Source organism: Botryllus schlosseri, chromosome 13, assembly GCF_051294905.1.
Source record: "Botryllus schlosseri isolate E-star chromosome 13, Bs_hap1, whole genome shotgun sequence".
In the NCBI taxonomy this organism is placed as follows: domain Eukaryota; kingdom Metazoa; phylum Chordata; class Ascidiacea; order Stolidobranchia; family Styelidae; genus Botryllus; species Botryllus schlosseri.
In genome coordinates this window covers 19,185,135-19,212,138 of record NC_137248.1, presented here as the reverse complement: position 1 = coordinate 19,212,138, position 27,004 = coordinate 19,185,135, and the positions used below count along the sequence as shown (strand labels likewise).

At 40.9% G+C, this 27,004-nt stretch overlaps 2 long non-coding RNA genes across 2 annotated transcripts; one reads left to right on the top strand and one right to left on the bottom strand.

Moving 5' to 3' along the window:
- Positions 1 to 311: 311 nt before the first annotated feature.
- On the bottom strand, positions 312 to 2,003 carry LOC145453282 (uncharacterized). The gene is made up of 3 exons (XR_013919693.1): positions 1,889 to 2,003; positions 815 to 980; positions 312 to 476 (listed from the first exon to the last, which is right to left on the bottom strand). It is a non-coding gene; the product is annotated as an uncharacterized LOC145453282 (long non-coding RNA).
- A 7,572-nt stretch (positions 2,004 to 9,575) lies between these two features.
- Positions 9,576 to 11,087, top strand: LOC145454573 (uncharacterized). Its single transcript, XR_013920172.1, has 3 exons — positions 9,576 to 9,736; positions 10,027 to 10,189; positions 10,969 to 11,087. It is a non-coding gene; the product is annotated as an uncharacterized LOC145454573 (long non-coding RNA).
- Positions 11,088 to 27,004: the final 15,917 nt, after the last annotated feature.

The window sequence follows — 27,004 nt, the reverse complement described above, 5'->3', positions numbered from 1 at the left end:
AGGGGTTCGCACCATCCCGACACGCGGGCATGTGGAATATATAACCGAGATATAATTCTGTGTTACTTCCTGTTTTTATGCACCACCTTTTGGGCGTGAATACACTCTTTCGCTGTGATTTTTGGTTGATGCTTTCCGCAAGTAGCAATTGGTAATCCGCCTCTCTACGCGACGAACAGATGTTCTATCATGGTAGACTGACTTTTCTTATACTGATATTGCTCTATACTACTCTAACTGAAATGCCCCTCGTAAGCTGTGTTCTTGCATTGGAACACTTCATTCCTTGCAAACTGATAAACCCATGCATATATGCAGACACACTTGTTTAATCTTATGCTGACATTTAACAAGTATATCTATCCATTGTCATCTTGTAACATTGATTCCAGCATAGAACTTTGAATCACATCCCTTTACTTTCCCCCTTGCACCTGATAGCAATCCCACAGACTTGACTGACGCGGTTGACGTGACTGTAATGGAGTGAGAATGAGAAATATTTTCAGTTGTGATGACGCCCACTTCCGTTATGTAGTAAAAGGTTAGAAATAGGCCAGACACCGACAGCCACGTCGTATCACTGATAATATATGTTAGTCTAATACAGTTCAATATATTTCCAGGCAAGAATGGATAAAAAAATCATTTTAAAATGATTGGACCGGAAACTGATTCTACCGCTTATCAGTTTTCAGACCATTCAAGTTATAACCGCGGTGGTATCATACGGTGATATCATATTGTCGAAGATGTAGGTCTCTATTATGTAACAAATTATTTCGTATCATTAATACATGTAACATATACTCACAATATCGGATGCCATGCAATAAGATACAGAACCCAAGTTTTTGCTCTTGAAGGAACAGCAATAGTTTGGTGCGACACAGTCGATCCGTCGTCCTGTTCTGTCATCAACGTAGTTGCAGGTCTGCTCGTAGAAGCTGCCGGTAATAGCGGCGCCGGCGCTGTCGGCACTAGAAAATAGCAGAGCCCTTGTAATACATCATGGTAGATTGTGCTATATGGTATAGTTGTTGTTTTTCTTAGTTTTCATGATTGGTCTAGAACTCTAGATCTACAGCTCTGGTCATTAACACTAAGGCCGATATTCACATATGATCCCTGAACTACCAATTTGTTGCACGGCGCACTTTCAATAGTCTATTTGCAAGACACCGCTTTAGTGAATCAGATAGCGATGCTATATGCTCTTTTCACTAACCCGTGACTGTCAGCGCGGGATAGTTTATTAGGTACGATCGTCCGATCGATTGTTTCAATGAAATTATCAATCTCGATCAGCGCTTCCCAACCGGTATAGGTCATATAGTCAGTTGATGGGTCACGGGATCATCGTGATGTTGCCCACAGAGCCATTTTGAAAAATAATATTGTTACAGAAAAGTGTGTAGCTTGTTTCGTGTGATTATTGCAGCAAAAATACATCCATCGTTCCAAATTTATTCTATACTTCAAGGCATTCAATGGCCCGCAGGTTAGGAAAGCGTGACATAGACGTTCTAAAATTCGCCTATGAAACAATGGATAACCCGAAACCAACACAACAGCAATGAAATAGTCCATGAGGTATGTTTAATCATCCATATTACGTCACGATTACAATAATATTTCCATATTACAACGAGGACTTTGATAGGTGGGCCTTGGGATAATTTCAAAACAGAAAGTATGCCACTGCTGCAGAAAGATGAAAACCACTGATCTATAGATAAATACGGGCCCATTAATAAAGCCTTGATGGTGAGCTTTTTACCGGAAGGTCACGGTCAGCTATGATGTCGTTTGGAAACAATAACATACATTCAAACAGCTTAACGTCGTAGTCGATTTGCAAGTGGAATATTACGCCTAAAACACTCACCATGAAATGACCGCAATGATGGCGAGGGTAGCGATGATGAAAGTCTTCATGTTGTAGCTTTATTCGATATCTGATAGCTGGATAATGCTGAGATCAGAAACGAACAAGTCCGTTTTATATACGGAAATACGGACAACAACGTGATCTCATAGTGCGTGTTGTATATTCAGGAGTAAGACTTTCCATATTGTTATACACACAACCGAGTCCGCGTTTCCGACCTATTGATAATCACAAAACAACCGTGCGAGTTTTTGAGATTTACAAAACCTTCTGATATGCGTGTCCCATCCGAATTCACATGACAAGCAGTGGCCAGTGGTACTTCACCTTTTTAACAAGTGCCGCTTGGCCACGGTAAAAAATCGCGCCCCTTATCGCCACATCAAAATGCATTGAAATGAGTAAAGGAGGTATTCGTAATAAAACGTATTATGTGTCAAAAGTAAAGATCGAGTCTGTAGCCAATGACGCGCAGCCCAGACACGATGTGGATATGTGCTTGATTTACAAACGGCCATTATTAATTATAATTGTTACGTGAAGTCGTACATAGAACGTAATTGAAAAGTCCCGCCCTTGCAACTACTAGAAAGTTAACTTAATAATTATGTGTGACCCGTGGTGAAAATACGTTACTGCAATATGATCCTGAGTCAACAAGGCTACATTGCACACTCCACAGTGCACAGGGCCTGACAGGGCAGCTCTTTGTCATGCCCTCTATGAAATTATGGTCTTAGGTGACCAATCAAACTTCAGGGGAGCTTCGCTCCCAGACTCTATTTTCTACTACGGGTAATTTCATCGATACTCTTATACCAAAAAATGTCACACGCCTAGTCCGTAAAGAACTAATTACAATATATAATTACGCAATTCACGAACGAGTCGAAATAGGAAACAGTGAACAACTAGACCTACCTATCGATTTCTCTCGCCTTTTACTACGCACCAAAATCACGAGTACTAATGTTCTGAAAAGTTAGTGTGCAATTGTGCATTTTATCCACAGTAGTTTGGTATAGTCGAATATATCATTAATAAAATATAATAAAAATAACAATTATTACTATAATTACAAGAAATTTAATATAATATAATACAGTACAATACATTGGTTCTTGACCTTTTCCCTTCAGGGCCCTTTTTCAAAATTCGCTTTGGTCTGACGCCCCCCACATCTTAAGGGTTGCGGTAAAAACAATGGCTAAGAGGTCGAATTCTGGTCGGTCTTCTCGGGTTGGGACTTTACTAATGGAATCGCGCGCGAGGACCATTCGTCCAATCAACGATATAATAACCAGATATCCCGAATTCCCCTGCGCGATTGGCAATACGGGTAAGTTCATTGTATTGGCCTTGCTTTGTGTGACTATATAGTAAATCATCTGAGAATGGCAGATATCTTTGTTCACATTGAATTTACTACTGCACCCTGTTATTAACATTAACATTAATGTATACTCCAGACAAAGTAACCCATAATATATATAACGTTCAAGTGAGGTTGTGGGTCACAACACTAAACAGTATCATCGTTTATGATATAACGAAGAAATATTCTGACAATTTAATTTTGTAGCTCTCAAACACAAGTGTATTTAATTAATCATTTTGGCCAATTAAAGCATCTTTAATCAACGGGCTCGCACACTCAAAAGTGCGGTATCGCGCCTCTTTCGTCGATGTTGACACGCTGTTTGCTGCAGGATATAATACCTATAGTTGAAAATATTTTGAGGAAAATACCCCGAGCTAGCGTGACGGGTGTGTTGTAACGGGAAATTGGCGATCTAAAAGTACTCGCAATTCATTTTACATTAATTAAAATAAACCACTGCATTTATGGGAACATGTCACAAACATCATCGGTATATATTTCGCGCGAAGCCCAACGAAACATTTCGAGATTTGACAGCTTTTGTCGAATGTTAATTTGAAATTAGAACTCAGGGATATATAGAACTCTTGGTCTACTATATGATCATATGTCGCTACTACACCATGCATCTACCGCGACGCCATTTTTCTTCTGCGCCCCCATATCGACCCCTGAGCGTTTCCGCCCCCTGGGGGCGCTGAAGCCAAGGTTAAGAACCACTGGCGTAAAATATTGTAAAATGTAAGATAACATATCAGAATTATAATTATAATTATAGAAATAATACGGTTTGATCCACGTTCCACCCACGTGATCAGATTTACCGGTAGGCGTGGTTCAGGGGCACCTATACAAAACGAAGAGATCTAGCTACGCGAGGCGCTAAAAATACTCAAGTTGAATAAATATGTTCAAAATACTCTTCTCTGTGTTTTTTTTACGAAATAACTTGGTGTCACTAAATCGTAAATATTGCAACACTAGGTTATTACACTACATTTCACCACCAATAGGCGGACCAGACCTATGTTCTTCCATTAAAATGTGAGCTTGCAGCTCAGTGCTAGAAATGTTAGCGCGGACTTACACCAAATTACAAAATCGGGTGGTCGAATGACATGTGAGTAAATCTTTGCTGGCTCGATGAACGTCAATGAATATGAATTTGATTCAGCCCCTCCCATGTTCAGGCAGGTCATATCTTGTCGAATTATATTTTACTAGGCCGGAGGTCTCCAACTCAAATGTGCTCGCGGGCCAGTTTCCTAGTTTTTGATGATGCCGCTGGCCGCAGCATCAATAATAGGGGTATTCAATGTATTTTAAAGTATGCCTTATCTGACGGGACCTTCTATAGACTGCTGGCATTCAACAGTCTACAGCACTATCGTAATATTGACGCCTGACACGAAAAAAAATCACATTTATAAATATTTGAATAAAATTGTTGTTGTACTTGGCATAACTTGAGATACAGACATAATACAAGGGGACAAATGCATCATGACATCGTGAAAGCTATCGCGTTACAATTTTGAAGCTAGTGGATAGCAGTTAAATAACAACATAAAATTATTGTGTCATAGTAAACAGGGCTTTGGAGCAGCCGTAAATTCGCATTGCTCCAGCTCCGGCTCCGGAGCTTTCTTCTATCATACATTAGCTCCGGCTCCAGCTCCGGAGGCGCATTATTTTCACTGCTCCGGCTCCAGCTCCGGCTCTGAAAACTATCGAAGGTGTCTGTCTATATCATTGGTGGGCAACCCGCGGCCTGCGGGCCATATGTGGCCCGCGAGAAGGTTTTGATTAGCCCGCGAGCTAATTTCCCGTTATATTATCGAAATTCTGTTATATTATCGAAATTGAATCGCTCAGACTGTGAACTTGCAAGGCCAACCAAATATATGATTAGTCTGGCAGCGACACTTGGGATGCTGATGACTAAAATATCAGTTCCGACGCATTGACGGATCCTGGATCCAGTCACATTTCTAGTAAATCGTCGTACATTACAATAAACTAAAAAAGTAGTATAATTTTTCTTCACGCTTCGCGTGTTTAATTGTCACGCGATTTCTTGCTTTGTAGCCTACCCCCACCTGAAAATGAAAAAACGCCTGATTTAGCTGATTTAGTCTAACTAAATTCGCAATTACGAGAGAAAGTCTTTTCGTGTTTGCGCGCGCAGAAAGATCGTCGGCGATGAAATGTAGGCACAAAATGATTGTCGTATATTAGCGGAAACCTTCGATATCGATATGTCCAGATGCCGAATAGTCCTGTCCTTGCAAACTGAGCCCAGCGGGCGGTATACAGTCGACCCGCAATATACCCAAGTAATAGTAATATCAACTTTGAAAATTGTACGCGCCTGATGCGGCTAGTGGGCAGCGCCCTCGTTCGTCAATTTCATGTGGCCATTTAGCCGAGAAGGTTGGCCACCCCTGGTCTCTATAGATTACTAATTTACCCGTAGGCTGCTTATCTATAGTAATCTAGAGTCTGTCAGACGTCAGTAACATCGGATGCAGCAATGAAGACATAGGTGCCGCCGTACCGGTTTGTGACGTCATAATGAATACTTGTCAATTGTCGATAACATCATAGTTGCACTAGAACGCACTTTACTCCGTGCAATTGCTGTGTACAGCATTAAAATTCTGATGCCGCGTTTTAACACTGGCACTATAGTCGTCAACATTAAGCCATACAGCTCAATTCAATCTTGAATGTGTGATTATTATTCAACTGTAACTGTAGTAAGAGCAATATGGGCGGATATCACGACGTTATCAATAGAAATTCGATTTGTAGCCTACCAAATGGCCAATGATTTGACGTTCGATATTGGTACACTCGTTTCCAGTCCATCCGGTGTCGATCAAGTTTATCGGAATATAATATTTTCCCGTTGAAACGAATCGAATAATCGAATTGAACACTGTGCCATGCACATTGCGCCATGCGCATAACGAATTAAACTATGCAGTATGCATATTGCACATTTACAAGTCCCAGTGCATGAAAATCCGGAAATACTAGAGTATCAAGCAGACATCAAGAATGAATTTACGAAACAGATGATTACAAATTGGAAATCGCGTATCAAATCAGTAATTTGTCTCCAGCAAAAAATACCATGGGGTCCTGTCATCGCATTGAGTAGCTCGCACCGCGACAATTGTTTGCTGAGTGTAACGGCGTTTTGGGCTACTCTTTTGCCTTCCCCTAATTGCACTCGAAAATCCTTACTGGAGTGAATGACGATCATGCGCAGTAATGAATTCCAATTAGCATGAATAATTGCATACTCAATAACACTGTCTAATTTCGCGGCCCGAATAATGAACTATCACGAAAGAACGAGTATTTGCTCATCCGATTCATAGCAACGATGAGATGGAATTTCTCGGACCGTGCTCGTCATATCGACATGTGCAACGAAATCATGTTTTTATCCTCTCTCCCATTTCGCGTAATACATCGTGATCATCATTTTCGAACCGTACAATTGGCCAACAAGGTTGTGGTGATGGTGAAATTGCGGGTGGCCGAATACCCACAATATTCACATGCGCATTTTGCATACCGAGGTTTGGCACTCCATGTATGAAATTTGAACATTGAACATATGACTGCTCTGCTGTTAAATCCCCAGGAATATGGTTAGTCGGAAATGGTAGCGCCAAAGAGGAAAAGATTCTTAATTTCGCGAATGCCTGCTGTTGAATTATGTGAACTCATCAGATATGGTTGCTGCATATATAATAGCATATTATGAAATACGTCGGAGCCGGAGCTACCCCTTGAATAACTGGCTCCAGCTCCGGCTCCGGCTCCGACTGAATTTTATGTAGAGCTCCGGCTCCGGCTCCAGCTTCAGTAAAAATGCTCGGCTCCGGGGCTCCGGCTCCGGGCTCCGGCTCCGGCTCCAAAGCCCTGACAGTAAAGAATTGTCCTATCGCCTAACAATCCATTGGTGTTACAGCTGTCGAACATACTGCTTTGTTAATCCCCACATTTAATTGGCGATATTAACATGGATAGAGATCCAAGATGTAACTTACTATATATCAAGGAGACAACATAATGTCAATGTGGTTGTCATACCGACTTGCGTAGGGTTGCCACACGTCCGATATTTCCCGGACATGTCCGGAATTTCACTGTAAAAATTGCGTCCGGGAGGAAATTCCAAAATATGCCTAAATGTCTGGAATTATTTCCGACTCAACTCATGTCATTCTCGTCTTATATACCCCATATAGTCAGTCCGAGTACATGCAATTCTACGGAAGATCGCGGATTGGTTGAAATCACAATTTTCCGTCACAAATCATCAACGGGTTGTGTTTTATCATCATAAACAGGTAATGTGACATAATAGCTGGTCTGCCACTGCACGATGGCCTTTGAAAGGGTTGCAATATTGAAGTTTGACGAGTAGTTTAGGGTTTTTGGTCAGTTTGGAGTGACTTTCAAGCTCTCAAATCTAAAAAATATGTGTGGCGGTTAAATAATGTCGAATACTTGAAAATTCAAAATGCCCGCGCGGGCCTCACAAAATGGACTCGCGGGCCGCGTGCCGCGTGTTTGAGACCTCCGCACTAGGCTATATATGCCAGGGGTCTTAAAGTACGGGAGATCAATATTGAGAGATGAGTGATTTACGAAATGAAATCACTACGTCACTTACACACAGCGTCGTAACAAAGCGTCGAGGTAATGTCCCCTTTTTATGCCGGCCGGTCACTGGCCGTCACTGTTTTTCTTCTTAGAAATAAATACTACGAATTATATAATAAAGTACTATTATCAACCGAATGAAATGCGACATATTTTACCTAAATTAAACGAGTTCTGGTGCGCAATTAAGATCTACCATTTGAAATGGGCGAATCCGTAGTGTGAAAACTAATGACTTAAAGTAGCCACAGTTGAAGTATATTTTGTTGATGGACTCAAACGTTTTTGACCTGCAATTTCCAATGAACTGTGACGATGTGCTGTTACGGTCCTGATTGGAATCAAGTTGGAGAAATGAACTTTTTTGTAGTCAACTCACGAAAATTTAGCAGCAAAAGTGTATTTCCAGGTCGAGCCGACAGGTTGACCTTTTTTATTAGTCAACTCGTCGGTGATCCCAGTTTGTATAGGCCTACCCATTTTTCGGTACCCAATGTTTGGGGGGCGATGATCGGTGTGGAGCTTCAAAAAGGGGCGATGAGTCGAAAAAGGTTGGGAACCACTGGATTAGATGAAACGTAGATCACATATCCAGGGCGAAATTGATACTAATGCTTGGCGTCCAGTTCAAATAATCTCAGATGCGCGTGTTTTCTCGGCCACAACGCCATTATGACTTGAAAATAACACAAAGCAGGATTTATAAAAATGCTTAACCGCGAATCGTCAACCGTCTTGACAGCAAAGTAACTAAGAGAGAGGTACGCTTGCAAGTGAATATACACTGAGAACGAAAAATGCCGATTAATAATGATTTGATGGAGCTTTGCATTAAATGAAATTGGAAGACACAAAACAAGGAGATGCCGACGCAGTCGCTAACAAACATGGTGAAACAAGGAGTGGGGTCGCGGGACATTTGTAACGAAAATATGTTGTAGGAGTGGTCCCCGATCAGAAAAAAAGGATGGGAAACGCTGGTTTAGAGTAAAGTGTTATTTTGTGCTGGCGTGCATGGTTACGGGTAATAATCAATCATGCAATCGACGAGCGCATCATTCCACAACTAGGGAGTTTCACGCTATGAAACCTGTTGACACGATTAACTGTAGTTGTTGTGTGTTCATTTCCGTTGCCAGAACAGTAAATTACGTGTAGGTCCTGTTTATCAGAATGTTAGTATATGCGCTAATATACGGCTATATAGTGGTACAGTTGATGAAGGGTTGTCGATTGTTGATATACGATGTTCTTTCCGATTCTCTACTGGTTGCCGACGAGTACCCCTGACGAGTGTCAGCCGAAAATATTCGGGTTCATTTCAATATAGATATACTATTCAACAGTATATTTTGCGATTATGTTGTTTAGTCAGCTGTTTGGCATGTCAAGGTAGCTCAGACATACATTTCCGCAAGGTTAGTGAATTCTGAAAAATGCGCTGTCTTGTGATTCCGCATACGCACGACTGCATGATGGTAGATTTTCCGGATTAAAACTTCCCACTGTGGCGTAAACAAAACAAACATGCGTTTCATCTGAAATGTACGCTTGTTTGTGTGTATAAATATGGCGGGTGTTTAGTTCGAAATATATATATGTAAAACAATGATACGCACGCAGTCTGGCAATTGTTGTTACCCTTCATCCTGTAGAATTGTATAAAAATGATCGGTGCGTTGCTTAGCCCCGCATTCTCCAACTATCAGAAATCAAGTAAACTACAACATGAAGATTTTCATCATCGCTGCCCTCGCTATCATTGCTGCAATCTCTTGGTGAGTGTTCTAGGTGTAAAATTCTACTCGCAAGTTGATCAATTTAAATGTTTCTTCTAGTTTCCATACCACATCATTCTGCCATCAATGGTTTTATCGACGGTTCACATGATAGAGATTAGTAATCTTCATTGATGCAATTGATTGGACGCTCGTACTGATAAACTATCCCGTCCTGACAGTTACAGATTAATGAACATGACCCATCATAACCATCTGATACCAGAAATCGATGTCCTACAACAGACTTATCTCGTCAGATGCATTACAACAGTTCTTTCATTTCCCAGTGTTGATAGTACCGGCAGCGTCACCGGCGTTCTATACGACCAAGCCTGCGACTACGTTGACGACAAAACAGGAAAACGGATCGAATGTGTCGCACCAAACTATTGCTGTTCTACCAGGAGTAAATACTTAGGCGCTGTATCCTACTGCATGACCTCCGACATTGTGAGTATGCTTATCTGTATAAATGATGCGAAATCACTTCATTACCATAACATATATAAACTTACGTTTACGAATAGAACCGCTCCATTTATTGATTTAGCGCGCGGTGCTTCGTCTTCGTAAATGTGTTTTCGCAATATCATACCAGCGCGGTTATATTATGTGCGTGATTGAAAAGTTGTATACTCCCATGTTCTAATGTTTTAAACAACACTTTAAATTAAATGTCTCGTCTCACTTTCTAATCAGAACGCAGCCTTGTATTGTACATAAATTGATATGATGTCTGTTAGGTAAGGAAGTCATCACCAAGATAGATATCGTATGCTGACGTAAGGTTTTATGTGCTTGCACTGTGTGTGTCTGAGGATACCATCAGGGCAGGTTGTTGCAGTGCTAGGACTATAGTTACATGTGTATGGTTCCCGAAATGCTAAAAATAACACGGCCTGTACGTACAAGTCGTACCACGTACATAGATCATGACATTCGGTTTTGGATGGCCTTAACATTAGCTTTGTATGTCTCATCCACGTGACCCAACCGTCGATATACTGCGACATCGATACGGGGTAGGTTTATATTAGAGGCTACCGAATGAGCAATCAATTATTGTACAATAATATACATTCATGTCTGTACATACGAATATATTCACGCGGCTAACACGTATTACCAGCATCATGATAGGCTGTAGCTGTAGGCCTACTTCTGCAATTTTATTACGTAACCGAAGTGCGTGACAATTGACAAGATTTCTCATATAACCTCCTTTACAGTCTGGACAGTCGGGTGCATGGGATTGCTCTCAGGTGCAAGGAAAGAAATAGCAAAACGACGACTCAATTCAAATGCTGGGATCAGTACCACGTGACAAGAATAAAATATTATGCATATATATACTTGTTAAATGTCTGCCTAAAATTGAACAAGTGTGTGGAAAGGTATGTGCATGAGTTTCTGGTGCAGGAAAGCTCCAGAGCAGGAACACATATCCCGAGTTAGAACAGCCGTCATATCTCTAATTAGAACAGCCGTCACAGTCAGTTGAGTGACCCAGTACTTGAACAATCAAATGTTTTTGGTAGCTGCTCTATGGCGGCCCTATAATTGCTCGAAGACCGAGCAGAAAAAGGCACATGACTCTCTTATCAGCTCCTTTTTTGAAATTAAGCATTACATTGAAAACAAAAATAAATTTTAAACTAACACATAAAACACGGCCCTATTGTTTACGAAATGTTTTTGTGTACTTCAGCCATGACTTCCTAGAGAGGAAATACGGCTTCACTTGTTCATTTGTTGTCCATATGTAGTCTTTCTATTTATCTTCTAATCATTGATGAAACCGAATGAATTCACACTTCTCTCACACCCAGCGAAGTCCGAATTTTACAACGAATCTTTCCGTTACCGGCTATCATTCAGTTACCTCCTGCGTTGCTTGCGATTCCCAGATTTTCACGATTACTTTTCACGCAGTGGAACATGTCAAGCCGTCCGATACACATGTGATTATGGTTATTGAAGCCATCGTCTTACAGTCAAATCAAACGGTGAAATCAGTATCTTCTTATAGTAAGAAAACGTAAACAGGATACATACTGCATGGGTGATCAGCAGAATATCGTAGATCACCATGAATACCGGTACAGGAAGAAATTGCGGTATTCCAATACTCAGCGTAATAGTTAAGGCGGAGTCCGCAGCCACAGCCATGGTGTTGCGATAATCGATCATTTGATCAAGTCGTGTATGGCAAAATTCTTTCTCCTCGATCTATTTTCCGCAGTCAAATAATGGGGCATTTCCACTTCATTTTGAACACTAGGGGCGATAAAGATAACTCGACCCAAATCTGTTTTGTTGCTATATGCTTTACTATGGGACTGGACTAAACATGGACCTAATTTCGTCTCTTGAAGTGCAATGAGGATGGTGAAAGTATCCATCTCAATATAAATCATCCATGTGGGTATCCAATAGCTGTTAGCGACGAAAATAATGTTGTTTCGTGTCGTCTTGTCCTCGTGATGGAAGTGCTGAAATCATTATTCTATCCTTATCAGTTATCACCAACTGTAATGGTTTATATTCCCCATTCAGAACCCAAAACTACACCAGATGGACTGGATTCAACACAAACCCTTTCTAGATGTATTATGTCATTGGCCAAATAGCTGTCTGATTGAAAGACTTCATTTCATTTCAATATCTTTCTATCCTTTAATCTCATCACTATCTGTTGGTGTTCTCAAATGATAAAATACGAACAATACCAATTATATCTCATTCTCTCCGATGATTGACAATTGAAGGATGTACTAGTTGTATTGTTGCAGCTTGCAGTTATAATACTAATTAATACCAACTAGATCTCATCATCTCTGATTATTGACCATTAAACGATGTACCAGTTGTATTGTTGCAGTTATCTTGTTGAATAAAATGGAACGGTTATAGTCTATAAAGCAGAGGTTATCGAATATTTTTTAGCCCGACACAGGAAATAAATCGTATGATACGCACTTAAACTTTGGACTAAAAATTCGAAGCAACGTATTATTCAAGGTCATATTATTACACGGTTACATAATAATTCATAACTTTAATAAATGTTAACCCGCTATTTGAGAAACCCATGTATGGGGCTGCCCTAAGACATGGAGCAAAATACTACAGTGGAAACATAATTGATAGAAATAGCATCACCATATCCAAGAATAATCAACAAGAATGCTAATGTGAAACTTGCAGATTGTAAACCACAAAAATGAGCTCGCAAGCATTGGTCATTCTTGATCATCTAGTTTGTACTTGAAAATCCTAAAGGTTTTAGGAAAGTTTGTTGCGCTACCAACACAATGTGTAAGGTAGCATGTATCCGATACATATAATAAGAATCCGGGTATACCCAGCAAACCGACAATAATCAATAATCGTCAGATTATAGGCTACATACATCTGAACAAGACACACACAATGTACAATGCTATGCAATGAACTGATAGGAGGATACCACCTCGGCCTAGTGCCGGATGTCACATAGCTCCTTTTTTCGATGTTAGTCTCTATTCCGCAGCTCTTTTTTGCTCTTTACATTCTTGTGAGTGCGCTCTTTCCCGGGTCTCCTGTTTTGTCGATTTTATATGTGATGATCATTTGCTTCATCGTCTTACAGGTAAGCATAGTTTCGAAGTTTTTCAGTTTGCAGTACAAAAATGACACCATGCTTTCAATGTTGAAGTTTCATCAGCTTCATTGTAATACAAACGCATGATTTTTACAAGTTGTAGGACCTGGCAGCAGCAACTACACATTACACGATATTCCATAACGAACAGCACTCACGGGGGCACTGATTTACTGCAGAGGAAGCAGGATAATCCATATTGGTGAAATGATATTCTGCAGACTGCAGACAACTTTTCCAGGACAAGGCATCCATACCTCTTCTTTGTAAACGGAACCATCTTCCCGATAACTTTCTGTTTCTAATTGATGCTTCTCTTGAGATCAAATGACCGTCATCCTTACACAATGAGGAATATAACAACTACGATTCTAAAAAATTAACATCAATGTAAGCTGCCAGAGTGTCTATGTACATCACGAGACAAGACGCGAAGAAATAGCATCATTTTCGTCTCTAACAGCTATTTGATATCCATATGGATGATTTATATCAGTGGTTCTTAACCTTGCCTCCAGCGCCCCCCAGGGGGCGCTGGCGATTTTGAAAGGGGGCGAAAACGCTCAGGGGGCGATATGGGGGGCGCTGGGCTCAGGGGGGCGGTATGGGGGGCGCTGGAGAAAAATGGCTTCGCAGTAGATGATGTGGTGGTAGGACATATCCTTAATGAGCATTCAGAGAAAATGAACACCGAAAACTTCGTTATATATAGCCTACAAAAGACATATAGGTTTAATTGTCCATGGGCGCCTATATGACTGGCACCGAATATTCCTGTGTTGGCAATCTGAACCCCAGAAGACGAATTCCATCCGGCCGGGAAAAATTATATGCCAGTGAAGAAATACCAATTTGAAATCGTGTTCGTCTTTCAGTTTAGTACGATTGGGCAACAGGGATATCTAAAACTATAGATATTATTGTTGGGCGATATCCCTGTTGGGCGATTCTATATTTTTGATATAGCCGACAGGAGGTCACGAAATAACATCATGCAACGAAGTCATACCAACCGGTTCGCCCGCCCGAATATGTTTAATTGTTAGTTACGGGCCCTACAGTTTCCAAGACACCTCACATTGTTCGCTCCACGTTTTGATGAGTCTGCGCACACTCAATAAACTCACTGCGCAGACCCTTGGACAACAGTGCGTAACGACTAAAAAAGGGTCAAAACTTCGGATTAGTTGTGCGCAACGTAGATTTTCTGTGCACAGATAACATGTCAGCACTGCGCACGTGAGCAGCTTAGACGGAACATTGCACCTCACTCAGCTCTACCGATTAATCTGGTAACGTGAGCAGAGAGGACAAGAAATTAATAGCAATATATATGCAATTCCCGATCTTACTGACCGATTTTATCATGATTTATCGAAAGTTTTCGCACTTCGCACTGGCTCGCTAAACAGTACAGCTGATTTCGTGGCAAAACGAACAACGTGATAGGGGCGGTCGGTTTATCACCCTATGGGACCCCAAGACCCAAGTTTTTTCGGGGGGCCTGACGAAGTGCCGTTTCATTCCTGCCAACGGGTATACGCCCGAAGATGTGTAATTATTATTGAGGGGTCCTACCTTTTCAATCACACATCACTCAGCTCTACCGGTAAATTTGCTTACGTGAGCAGAGAGAGGATAAAATTTGATATGAATATACCTGCAATTCCCGATCATATTTACCAATTCAATCATTAATTAATGAAATTTTTAGCGCTTCGCGCGTCTAGGCGGGAATACCTGGCTCAGTAAATGGACACCCAATGTAGATGACTAGTATCAGCAAATAGTGGATAGCCGAAAGGGGGTCTGTGGGCGAAGCCCCCCGGAAGTTTGGTTTATCACCCGATGGGGGGGGGGTTAAGACCAACGTTTTGGGGGGGGGGCTGACGAAGTGCTGTTACGGCCCTGGTAACGAATTAATTGTACCTACGGGCACGCCCGAATATGTTTAATTATTAATTACGTGCCCTCCATCTTCCCATACAACAGCTCAATCAGCGCTACTGGTAACTCTGATTATACGTGGGCTGAGAGGATAAAAAGTTTATAGCGACTTATATATGTAATTACCACCTATTCATTCATGCATTATAGAAAATTTTGTCACCTAGGGCGACCATGCCACACAAATTTGCTGACCATCGAAATCACGCTACGGGGTTCTTGGGGGCGAAGCCCTCGGAAGTTTGGTTTATCACGCTATGGGTGCGCAAGGCAATCATTTTTAGGGTGGATGACGAAGTGCTGTTACGGCCCTCCCTCTTACTCATTGTCTTTATTACATTCCTTACAATATGCGGTTGGGGGGCGCTGGAGCACGATAATTTTTGAAAGGGGGCGCTGGAGGAAAAAAGGTTAAGAACCACTGATTTATATTGATATGGATACTTTCACCATCCTCGTTGTACTTCAAGAGACGAAATTAGGTCCATGTTTAGTCCAGTCCCATAGTAAAGCATATAGCAACAAGACAGTTTTGGGTCGAGTTATCTTTATCGCCTCTAGTGTTCAAAATGAAGTGGAAATGCCCCATTGATCGACACGCTAAGCTTTATTTCAACGGATTCGCTCCTCATACTGTCGTCTGGCAATCTTCTTGATTGAGAATTCCTCTTCAATTTACTTTTATAAATCGGTTATAAAAAGAGCGTAAGCAGCAAAAGATCGGTCATAATCATACCGAAACCGAAAATACTGTCCCGGAACCCCCTACTATACTCTTCCGCAAAGTTTGAAACATTTCCAAGATGTATATAAACACATCCAGCGGGCGTACCAATGCTGGATTCTGGACTTACGAATAAATAAACCATAAATGGGGTTGCCACAATGTATGCGACAAGAATAAAGTAACTACAACTCTTTGAATATTGTCCAGCACAACCCTGCACCGCAGGATGGGAGTTGATGGTATGTTGCCTGTACCATAAAAAATAGTAATTCGATATACTGCCGAGGACGTAAACTACTTTTGTTGTATCTACCAATTCCTCGCAGTGCTGCAGTCCGCCATGGATATTCTTGACTTCGAAAACGATTTGAGTCATGATAAATCTTGGCATGTCGGTAATAATGGCAATCACGCATCCCCAGTATATCTTTCTGCCATTTAGTTCATTGACTTAACTTCCTTTATGCGTTTGCAGCTTCCATATCCGATTGGCACCGGCTGCCATTTTCGAAAAATTTAACTTCATTTTTCAAAATCGAAAAATGGTACCGTTTTAGTGATGTTTATTCAAATATGTACATAAAATATCAAAAATTTCATAACTAGAAAATCCTTCCCCATCATCGGGCCATCTCGTCTAAGCCGTTGCCGAAGTCGGATTCGTATTCGCGGTCGTAGTAGACGCCGTCGTAAGCTGGCGCTCGTAGTCGCTCGGCTCATCTCATCGCAGCAGTCGATGACGATTCAAGGTCGCGGTCGTACTAGGAGCCGCCAGTACTTGGCGCTCGTTTGCGTGTGTTTTTCATATAAATTTGGTAGAGTGGTGGTGGGTGGGGTAGGAATAGGGTAGGGGGGGGGGGATAGGGTAGGTTGGGGGAGGGTTTAGTGGTTTAGGGGGGGGGGGGGGTAAAGTGGGATGGGATGTGAGGTTTGGGGGGTTGGGATAGGTTGTAGGTGGATTGGTTAGGTTTTGTGGGTCGATAAATACAATAAGATTTATCGCGCGAGCGTTTAATGGGCTCGCTTAAATTATTCGGTATATTTTACTTCTTATATTGTAGATGCGTTCGTCAATATTTTGGGCGTATTCATTTTGTATGTCGAGTGCATTTTTCCATTCCCACACAAGGGTTTCCACATTCATAAAAGCTTGCAATATAGTCGGAGCTTACGGTCCGTCGTAGACGTTGCGTATGATCTCGTCGGGTGTAGCGTCAATAGTCGTTTGCAGGTCGTTCTCGAGATCCTGTATTACAAGAGAGAACAGTTTTTTGTAAATTGCACATTCGGCGAAGGTGTGACGCAGAGTATCTTCGGCGTGTTGGCGGAATTTGCATTTGTTTTTCAAGTACGCGTCTTTTCTTCGTACCCAGCCTGCGTTGGTTTTTCAGGAGCCTGTAAAGCAGCTCTCTGTGTTAATGCGATACGAAATCTCACGTTTCTTGTTGTCAATGTGATCTTTGATATTGGGTTGGTATAGCCATATCTCTTTCCAGTCCGCCATGCGGCTTCCTCCTTGTTGCGTCTTCGTTTTAACAAGGATCTGGTACATGTCTTTCTGGCTTAGGTCTTGTATATCTTGTGATTGACTTTTAATTACGTCGAGGATTTCCTTTTCCTTCTTCCATTCCTCCGTCAATGTATTTCTGTGAGGGTAGAGGTTGTTGTATAAATTGCAATTTATATCGCTCACCTTCGTTGTCAGATTGTATATCGCTTCTGCATGCCAGATATCAATCGGGTTCTCAAGTTGACTCAGTTGTTGTAATCTTTTTGCTCTCTTTGCTTGTGTTGCAGATTCGATATCTGGCATATCAATTCCTCATTCTGGCTTAGGTCTGATCAGTTGCATTCTGCTTTTTTGCTCGAGTTTCTCAGGACTCCACAGTAGGCCGAAGACGAGGCGTTCGAGTTGCTTGAGCTTGTCGCCTGGAATTTGCTTGTTAGCATATGTATGAGTTATTTTGCTAATTATGTATGCCTTAATCGCCGTTATTTTACCAATCCAAGAAAGCCGTTTTGATTTAATATGCCTTACGCTTTTCTCGACTCTTTGCCAGAGTCTGTCGAAGTTCATTTGCAGTTCGCTTTCTCCGTAGTATAAGCCTAGTATCTTAATTACTGGCTTTAGCATATGTGTGTGCGCAGTTTTTTGCAGTCTGATACGTGATTTTTCGTTCAGCGGTAGGATTTCCGTCTTGTCTGTGTTGATATCTTGACCTGTCACTCTATGCAAGCTTTGATATTCGTTAAGGACTGTGGTAATAGAGTCAGTTGTTCTTAGATACAGTGTGACGTCATCAGCAAATTGGTCTAATTTATGCTCTATCCCGCCGATTCGGATACCTTTGATGTTGTCGTTAGTGCATAACTCGTGGGCTAGCGGGTCTGCGCTAATCGCGTATAGCGTCATACTCAAAGGACATCCTTGTCTAATGCCCCTTGTACAATTTACATTGGCTGCTTGGAGGCTGTTAACCTCGAGGGTCGCAATAGGATTATCATATATGGCTTTGATCACTTTAAGAGTTTCTCCCGTGACGGGCAGTTTGTCAAGCACTTTGAAGAGCATTTGGTGGTCCACCTTATCAAAGGCTTTCCTTGCGTCTATGGTCATTATATAACCTTCCAAAGGTTTTCTTGATGATAATTAACAATTGCACTCACATTGTTGTGTATCACGTCCATTTGTCTTCCGGGAATTCCCGCTTTTTGTGTCATGTTGATGTTGCTTGAAATTTCCTCAACCAGTCTGTTGTTGAGAATTTTCGCCATTATTTTGTAGTCCGTGTTTAGCAGCGAAATGGGTCGCCAGTTCGCTCAATCCTTTTTGTCCTTTCCTTTGTGAATCAGAATAATTTTAGCGCGTTTCCAGCTATGCGGTATGTTTCCGTATATTAGCGCGTTGTTTATGATTTCTGTTAATCTCGAACCAATGTTTTGCCACATAGCAAGGTAGAATTCCACTGTTAGGCCGTCGAAACCCGGTGACTTTTCCCTGTTCATTGCTTTCAGTATTTGTAATATTTCGCTAGATTGTATTACCGATGTTCGCTCATTGTCTCTCCCGTGCATGCGATCGTGCTGATACGATGATAGATATTCGTCTTGATCGTACGAATTAATGCCGTCGTGTCGGGTCCACAATTCTGTGTAAAATTGTTCAATCTGTTTAGCAATAATATTACGGTCAGTTGTTACCGTTCCATCTCTGAGCTGGAGTTCTTTAAGCTCGGTCTTGCGCCTTATTCTGGTCTTCAATTCTTGCCAAAATTGTCTCATCGTGTTAGGTTCACCTTCGCAATGGTCAATTTTGGTCAACATGCGCAATTTCCCCTTAACCCTCTGATACGTTATCTGGGAGCCATAGATTTTATATTAGTCTATTTCATATCTCTTGCTTACGTTGGCAATTCTATCTTTTAGTCTGTCCCACCATTGTTGAATTCCGTGGCAGTGTTGGATATTATTTTCTTCAAAGCTTATGAGATTAGATATTATATCTCGGTACACTTCATCTCGCAAAAGGTCATTATTACACTTCCAATTTTTTCTTCCCCATAGAGTGCTTGGCTCAATTGCAAGTGTTATTGTCGGACTTATGTGGTCAGCCACAAGGTTATTTTCATGTCCTGCATTCTGAACATGGCCCATGAGTTCACGGGTTGCGTAGAATCGATCTAGTCTCCTCGCGTTTTTTCCAGTGACGTAAGTGAATACTTCGGCAAGAGGATGTTTACTCCTAAACACGTCAATCAGTTCCGCGTCGTTAGTTAGCTTTTCAAAGTGTCTCTCGGCGCTTCTAACATGGAGGTTCTGTTTAATTCGAGTGTCTTTTTTGCCAATAATTAGGTTGAAGTCACCACCCATAATAACCGGGACTTCAAGTTCATGGATTCCTGATTCGAGTTGGATTAGGAAATTATCACGTAGTTTTCTCGCATCTGCGGATTGTCCAGACGGGGCATAAATATTTATTATAGCTATTGGGCATTTGTCAATTCGAATGCAGAGGCATTGGGCACGGTTTTCGATCATGCTATAGTGTCATAAAATTTTACCTTCGTGATGTTCTTTGATCATTATCGCAGTGCCAGAATATTGTCTCACTTCGTTCTTTGTGTTGAAGTAGATAATAAATCCGATATCGGCTGCCCAGTTACGTATATCCACATTATCGATCTTATGCGTTTCCTGAATCAATAATATATCCAAATTCGAACCCCGTCAACAAGGTATCGTTCGATTCAAAATGTCAACGCGCTGCCGATTGCGCCACTCAAATCAACACCGACGTCGTGTCTGATTACGTATTTCAAGATCAAGCCGAGAAAACGTTGGTTGGAAGCAGAAATGCTAAATTGCGGACCTTCTGAACCTTAGTATAGGTATTAGATGACGATAGAGTCTTATGTATTGTATAGGCACAGTATTCATCGTTCTAGAGTGCCTTGAGTCGACACTCTACGTCTAGCAGGCGATAATTTCTAATCAAAACAATACCGACAGTTTTAGTCAACTCGCGGCAGGCCGCCGAGAGAGTGAGTCATGGCGAGTGATGCGCGCGTATGGTAACTTCGAAGGCTTATAACTAGGGATGGTGTGAACGTGAGGTTCACGTTCGCGTTCTGTGTGTGAACCTTAAAAATTTAGAGGTTCACGTTCACAAACGAACCTCGGTAGGTTCTGCGCTTTTCACTTCATTATAACATTTTTGGTGAATATTTAGTGCATTTCAACTGCGTGCCACTCTATGCATGGTGCTGGCAACGTAAAAAAAAATCAACACTAAACGAGCATGTAATCTTGACAATCTCAAAAATCTTACTTGCTTTGTAACAAAAGTCTGCTCGAAATATCCAGTTTCCCGTTTGTGAATATTTAGTGACTCTCCGCTGTGAGCTTGAACCGTAATCGCACTTCATCAAGAGCGACATACACTATATGTCTATATAGTCAGCGAATGATGCTTATTCAACCAATCAATGAAATTCATATCGTTGTCTGATGTAAAAAATCTAGCAGGCGTATACGGGGTCAATCTTGACTTCAGATGATTATTGCATCATAAAAACAAAATATGTGCAATTGGAGTGTTGGCTACTGCTGTATGACTTGTTAATGGGGTAATATCGGTACCAAGTATGGAAACCCGTTTTACACTCTGCTCAATAACAACGTAACAGTGTTGGGATCAAGTCACTATCTTCGAGTCACGAGTCATCTCGAGTCATTGCACATCTTGACTCGAGTCAAGTCAAGTCAATCGATTTTCAAAGGTTACTCGAGTTAAGTCAAGTCACTCGTTTTTTGGAGGTGACTCGAGTCAAGTCAAGTCAAGTCAAGTCACGAATCAAGTCACAATTCAAGTCAAATTGAATTTTCGAAGTATGAGTGATCATTCGAATTCATTATATTTTACTAGCTGTGTTAAAGAGATCAATTGGTCTTTTATCTTGAATCAAATAACGAATATAAAGTTTAATATACATGCAAAAATGCGTTGTATCGCTCACGCACACGTGCTACTAAAATACGTCAGTAACTGAATAGCTACATCAGGGTGTCAAACATACGACCCGCCCAATGATTTCATTCGGCCCGCGGATAAATTCTGAGTATATGTTGAAAATTACGTGATTTTATCCAACACATTTCTCGAATTTGTAGTAAGAAATACTACTAATAAATATTCCTTCAAGATAGCAAATTTCGAGTATGTTCATAGGCCACATTATAACCACCCGACAGCGTTAGCGACAGTTGTGATTGTAGTCATCGTCAGGAGAAAATCGCTGACATTGACACTCAATTCCGAGAATGCGAAAAAGTGCATATATTGAGTTAAGAGTTAGTAAAATTTTGGAATCATTTGACTGGTGAGGCCCGCGAGTGATCTGAATATTTGAATTCGACCCGCGACGTCAGTTGAGTTTGACAACTCTGAGCTACGCTACATTCTCTTACTATCAGCCAAAATAGAGGATCGAATACGAAGCCTCGAGAAGATGAAAGAGATTGATATCGTACAATACACTAGCCATCTATACACATCCGTGAGGATATAAATGCATAAAATATATTTGTTCGATTTAAATCATACAAGTTGGTGAAGGTGAGCGTCGTGCAATGTAAGGACAGAGCCGTCCAATAAACAGCGATACGTTGCCATTAAATTAATCTGCTACTACGACAACGCAAGCTGTGATCATTTCGGTTGCGGTCAGTGTATTTGTGATGTACCAATGTAGGATCAGTGAAACGAACAATCAGTGAATGACTGGTTGCTCTCACAAGTTACAACGGCATATCGTGAATAATCCGAACATGCACAAAATACATTGATTTAGTCGACACCGTTTACTTGATGACTTGAAATTGACTCGTAAATTTTTCTCCGACTCACGAGTCAATCCACGTTTTTGAAGCGCCGAGTCAAGTCAAGTCAAGTCATTTTTGCAAAGTGACTCGAGTCAAGTCAAGTCATTCGAAAAAGTTGACTCGAGTCATCCCAACACTGCAACGTAGCAATACTCAGACGCCGAATAAATTGTCCGGTCTGGCCTAAACCGTTAAGGCGTAAGCTTATATTTACTAGCAAGTCGTCGCAATTGTTGGCGAAGCGACGAAAGATATTGATTTCATGAGATTATTATATCATTTCATTTGTCCCAGTTGATACATTTGGTGACGTTTAAAACGTCAATATGTACTGCAGCATTGTGGCATTATGTGGCCCGAGTCATCGCTAGGCATCGTGGACATTAATATAGGGTATCACTTCATTGAAATGTAGGGTTGGAATTAGCAGTATGACGTCACGTGACGTCAGGGGGTTAACGTTCGCGTTCACACAGAACCTTTCAAACAGGTTCACGTTCACACGAACCTGAACCTTTCAGAGGTTCACACCATCCCTACTTATAACTGAAACTGTTGTGAACCTAAATCAATCATTTTAGTATTCCTAAACGGATATTATACCGTCCTTACCACAATGATATACTGCAAATGCTTATCATTACTGCAACGTAAAGTTTATGATGTTATTTGGTAGCACTTCCGTCAAATATATACAACATTTTGCGGGTAATGCACACCGAGTAGTATTGCAGTTATTACGATATATACATGACTAATAACTATTGTCTGATGTAGATATAATCTTATGGGCATGCACCCTTCACAGAAACAATCTAAGAATGTCTATTTCAAACAGAATTCAGGACATATCACTTTATGTTATGAATATTCGTCCCTGCGTTTGACACTACCGTGGTAGTCTGCAGCAATTCTCTTCGCGATTTTCAGAAGCGGCCTTGGGGTGACTTAGGCATAACCAGGGTTGTAACCAAGTCACAAGGCACCGAGTCACAAGTCAATCTCAGTTTTATAGTTTTGACTCGAGTCAAGTCGAGTCACTTTCAATTCACCTCCGAGTCAAGTTCGAGTCCAAGTCAGCGAAAATAGGCTCGAGTCCGAGTCACGGTATTATGACTCGAGTCGAGTCCAAGTCATTGTGTTGACAGCTCAGATTCCTGTCAATGACTTGTTAATCCCACCCTTTATAACTCTGTTTGATGATATCGAATGGTTCGCATTTATAATATACTAATTTTCCTCACTTTTAGCAGTTCGTGGTCGCCATTTTCAAGTACCAGTACCAATAGTCGAGAACCCAATTGCGTGGTAACTTTACTATTCTTCGAAATTTCAATGAATTGTCGGTCTTCGAAGTCTGAGTCTCGAGTGATATGACTTGGTTCGAGTCATGCACAATGACTCGAGTCCAAGTCGAGTCAATACACAAATTGACTCGAGTCGAGTCGAGTCATTTCTGAATTTTGCGAAAATGACTCGAGTCAAGTCGAGTCATCAGAAAATCGTGACTCGAGTCGGACTCGAGTCGAGTCATGACTCGAGTCATTACAACCATGGGCATAACTAATGTTGTTTACTTTGGCCTTGTAGGTGGAGATTGACTAGTGTTATTGAAATAGACAAACCGCCAATGCTTATTATTACTACAACGTAAGATATATATCGATGTACGACAGCTCTTTGTATATCCAGACGCACGCTTTTGCGTAGGTATAATCGCTGAGCAATATTGTGCGTATTTCGAATTATACTTGACCATTAGCCGTTATTTAGAATCATATCGGCAACAACAACCCACAGACACAATCTATGAAGGTCTATGGCTATTAGAACACGATATATATCACGTTATGTGACGGGTATTCATCCATCTGCTTGAAGCTGGTACGGTAGTCTGCGAGAATTCGCTTCCTGATTTTCAAATGGAACCTTGAGCGGTGTGAAACTAACTAGTAGGCCTATAGTTGTTTTAGAAAAAAAAAGCTGACAATCCCTATTCATAGTAACAAACTACAGCTGGTTATGACGAATAAAACCAAATGTACGACAGTGTATATGACGGGTATGAGGAACGCGCGTCTGCGAAGTGATGCTTCGGCGGATATTGTTGTCACGTGGCCTATCACATAGCTTTTGAACAGCTTATATGTAACTAATATCAGATATGAAGATATGTGTGGACTTGTATGGAAACTAGCTTTTCACAGAAAGAAACAATTATGTTCTAATACGGCTAGAACAAAACATACAGTACGTTATGTGAGCGTGGTTAATGACGCGCGCGTTACCGAAACAGTGTATTTTGCAACATATTTATCTACGGTATTTGATATCCGATTTCGACGTCTTAGATATCATATATATCAAATATTATGGTATCAATGAACTTGCACACACAATATCTATCCGCAGAAATAAACAGCAACGACCTAGCATGATTAGAACGGGATATATAGTGGTTCTAATACAGTACGCTTTCCTCTAACGGCAATGGGTAAAAATACCCACGCCGGCGCCAAACGGATATACCGTAAATTACTGCGCTTATGAACAAATACAGGCAAGTAAAAATGATGAATATGTTAATAGCTTGAAATACTCGCGGCGTAGTTTGTAATCCGTGTGTGAGTTGACCGGGATCTTGTGTCATCTTTCTACAATATTATATCCTGACTCTGTAGAGACGAAATTCATCTTTTGACGCAATTATAACAATGCTGCATAGAAAACATATTGGAATACGCGCAAGAGGTATTTCAAAAATTATGTGGCAATACAGGATTTCTGACGACTAACTGTGTTCGATCTGTTCAATATTGCTAGCTGTTTTCTGCCAGAGCCTGTGTTGTTGTACAATCCCGACGGGGCATGCATTAATAATTGCTAGTTATGTCGCTACTTGAGCAGCATCTGAGTGTAAATAGGCCTTCTTACGCCATTCAGCGAACATTACTTGATTGCAGAAAATATCCAAACGCTGCAATGAGCCTGGGATTTTCCCACGCTGCCCACTTCTATCGATACGTCGGTCGTGTTGCTGATACACAAACAGTGTCAACAATTGAGCCGCGATAACGCGGTAATAATGAAGGTGTAAACGACCATAACTCAATTCACGAATACGTGTATCCGGATTCGCGTGATATGACCCAGAAAACGATTTTGTGTTAAACTCTGGACACTTATACACATCCTGTACCAATAGTTGAACTCTGTACGTACTAAATTACATCGTTCCGACATCGGCTTATTTGTTCATCACACCGCAGAGTGTCTTGCATATCGCATGTACAATTTCGTAACTTAAATTCTCGAAGTCATATGAATGAAGAAAATAGTCACATATAATAAAATACATACCAATATATCATTGTCAAAATTAACTTTGAAGAAATTGTACAAATGTGCGTCTTGAGCGAATAAAACTTCTAGAAACGCTGATTATCACTGGTAAAAACAATTTTTGTTGACTTTGATCAGACAGTTGATTACGATTGGCTTTTGGGCGCTGAATTCAAAAATGACTCCTGTTTGGTCTATCACGTCAAGTTTTTGGGGTAGGCACCCACCCCATTGTCTCATAACCCATATAAAAGTACTAGTTTTAATATTTTGTGTGCATTGTATAAAAAGTTTCAAAAACCGCAAGCAGTCGAAAATAAATCAATAGACTCCAAATAAACATATGCAGTGCTTTATTTGGTTGATTTAAACTGATATTGCTTCTGCAGGACAAATAAACTGCGAGTTTCAGGGTCCAAGTTTACGCTTATAACTAGGGCAAGTTTTTGCAACTTTTGCAACATTTTTTACAGCTTCAGACAGCAGGATATCGCTATGACGATTGGCTTTTTGGTGAAAAATTATTCCCGCATTGCGTAATTTTCTTGCTGTGTAACGGCAAAAAATGTAATTTTGAATGTCCATGAAATGGCAAAGTAACAAATTTGACAGCTCTGCAGGCACTAGGTTATACATCGGAACCGTTCGAGTACCTCATACCCTAATACTAATTTTACAATTTTTTTTTACTGCAACTTTTGTTTAAACTATACGTGCAACTTTCTCGCGATTTTAGTGCCACAAAATCTTGCCCTACTAATAATTCATAATTCTGCGGGTTGTCTCGTTTGATACTCAAGCAATATAGTCAGCTAACATATGTAAGCTCAAATCTACCTGAAATATTACCCCCATCATCTTCAGATATTGGGAGATGCTTTCTCCGTGCCCATCGCTGACTATGCCAAGGTTTTCCGGGATATTATTTAGATATTTTGCTTTTATGATTATCTGCTGTCCGACATAAGTATATGGCAGTGGTACATGTGTATAAGGGCTAAATGTGCATTCTTATTGTCTGACCACTAAGAAAACACAATATTTCAAAGCTGACACATATGATCCAGTCAGTGGCGGCTCGTCCTATAGGGCAACTGGGGCATTGCCCCACCTAAAATTCTGTTCAATAACAATTTAACCATTTATAGACGCACAGCAATCAGTATATACCGAGATCACGGCGAAACCCGCATTATTCTTGTGCTTTCGCTAACAAATGCCCATA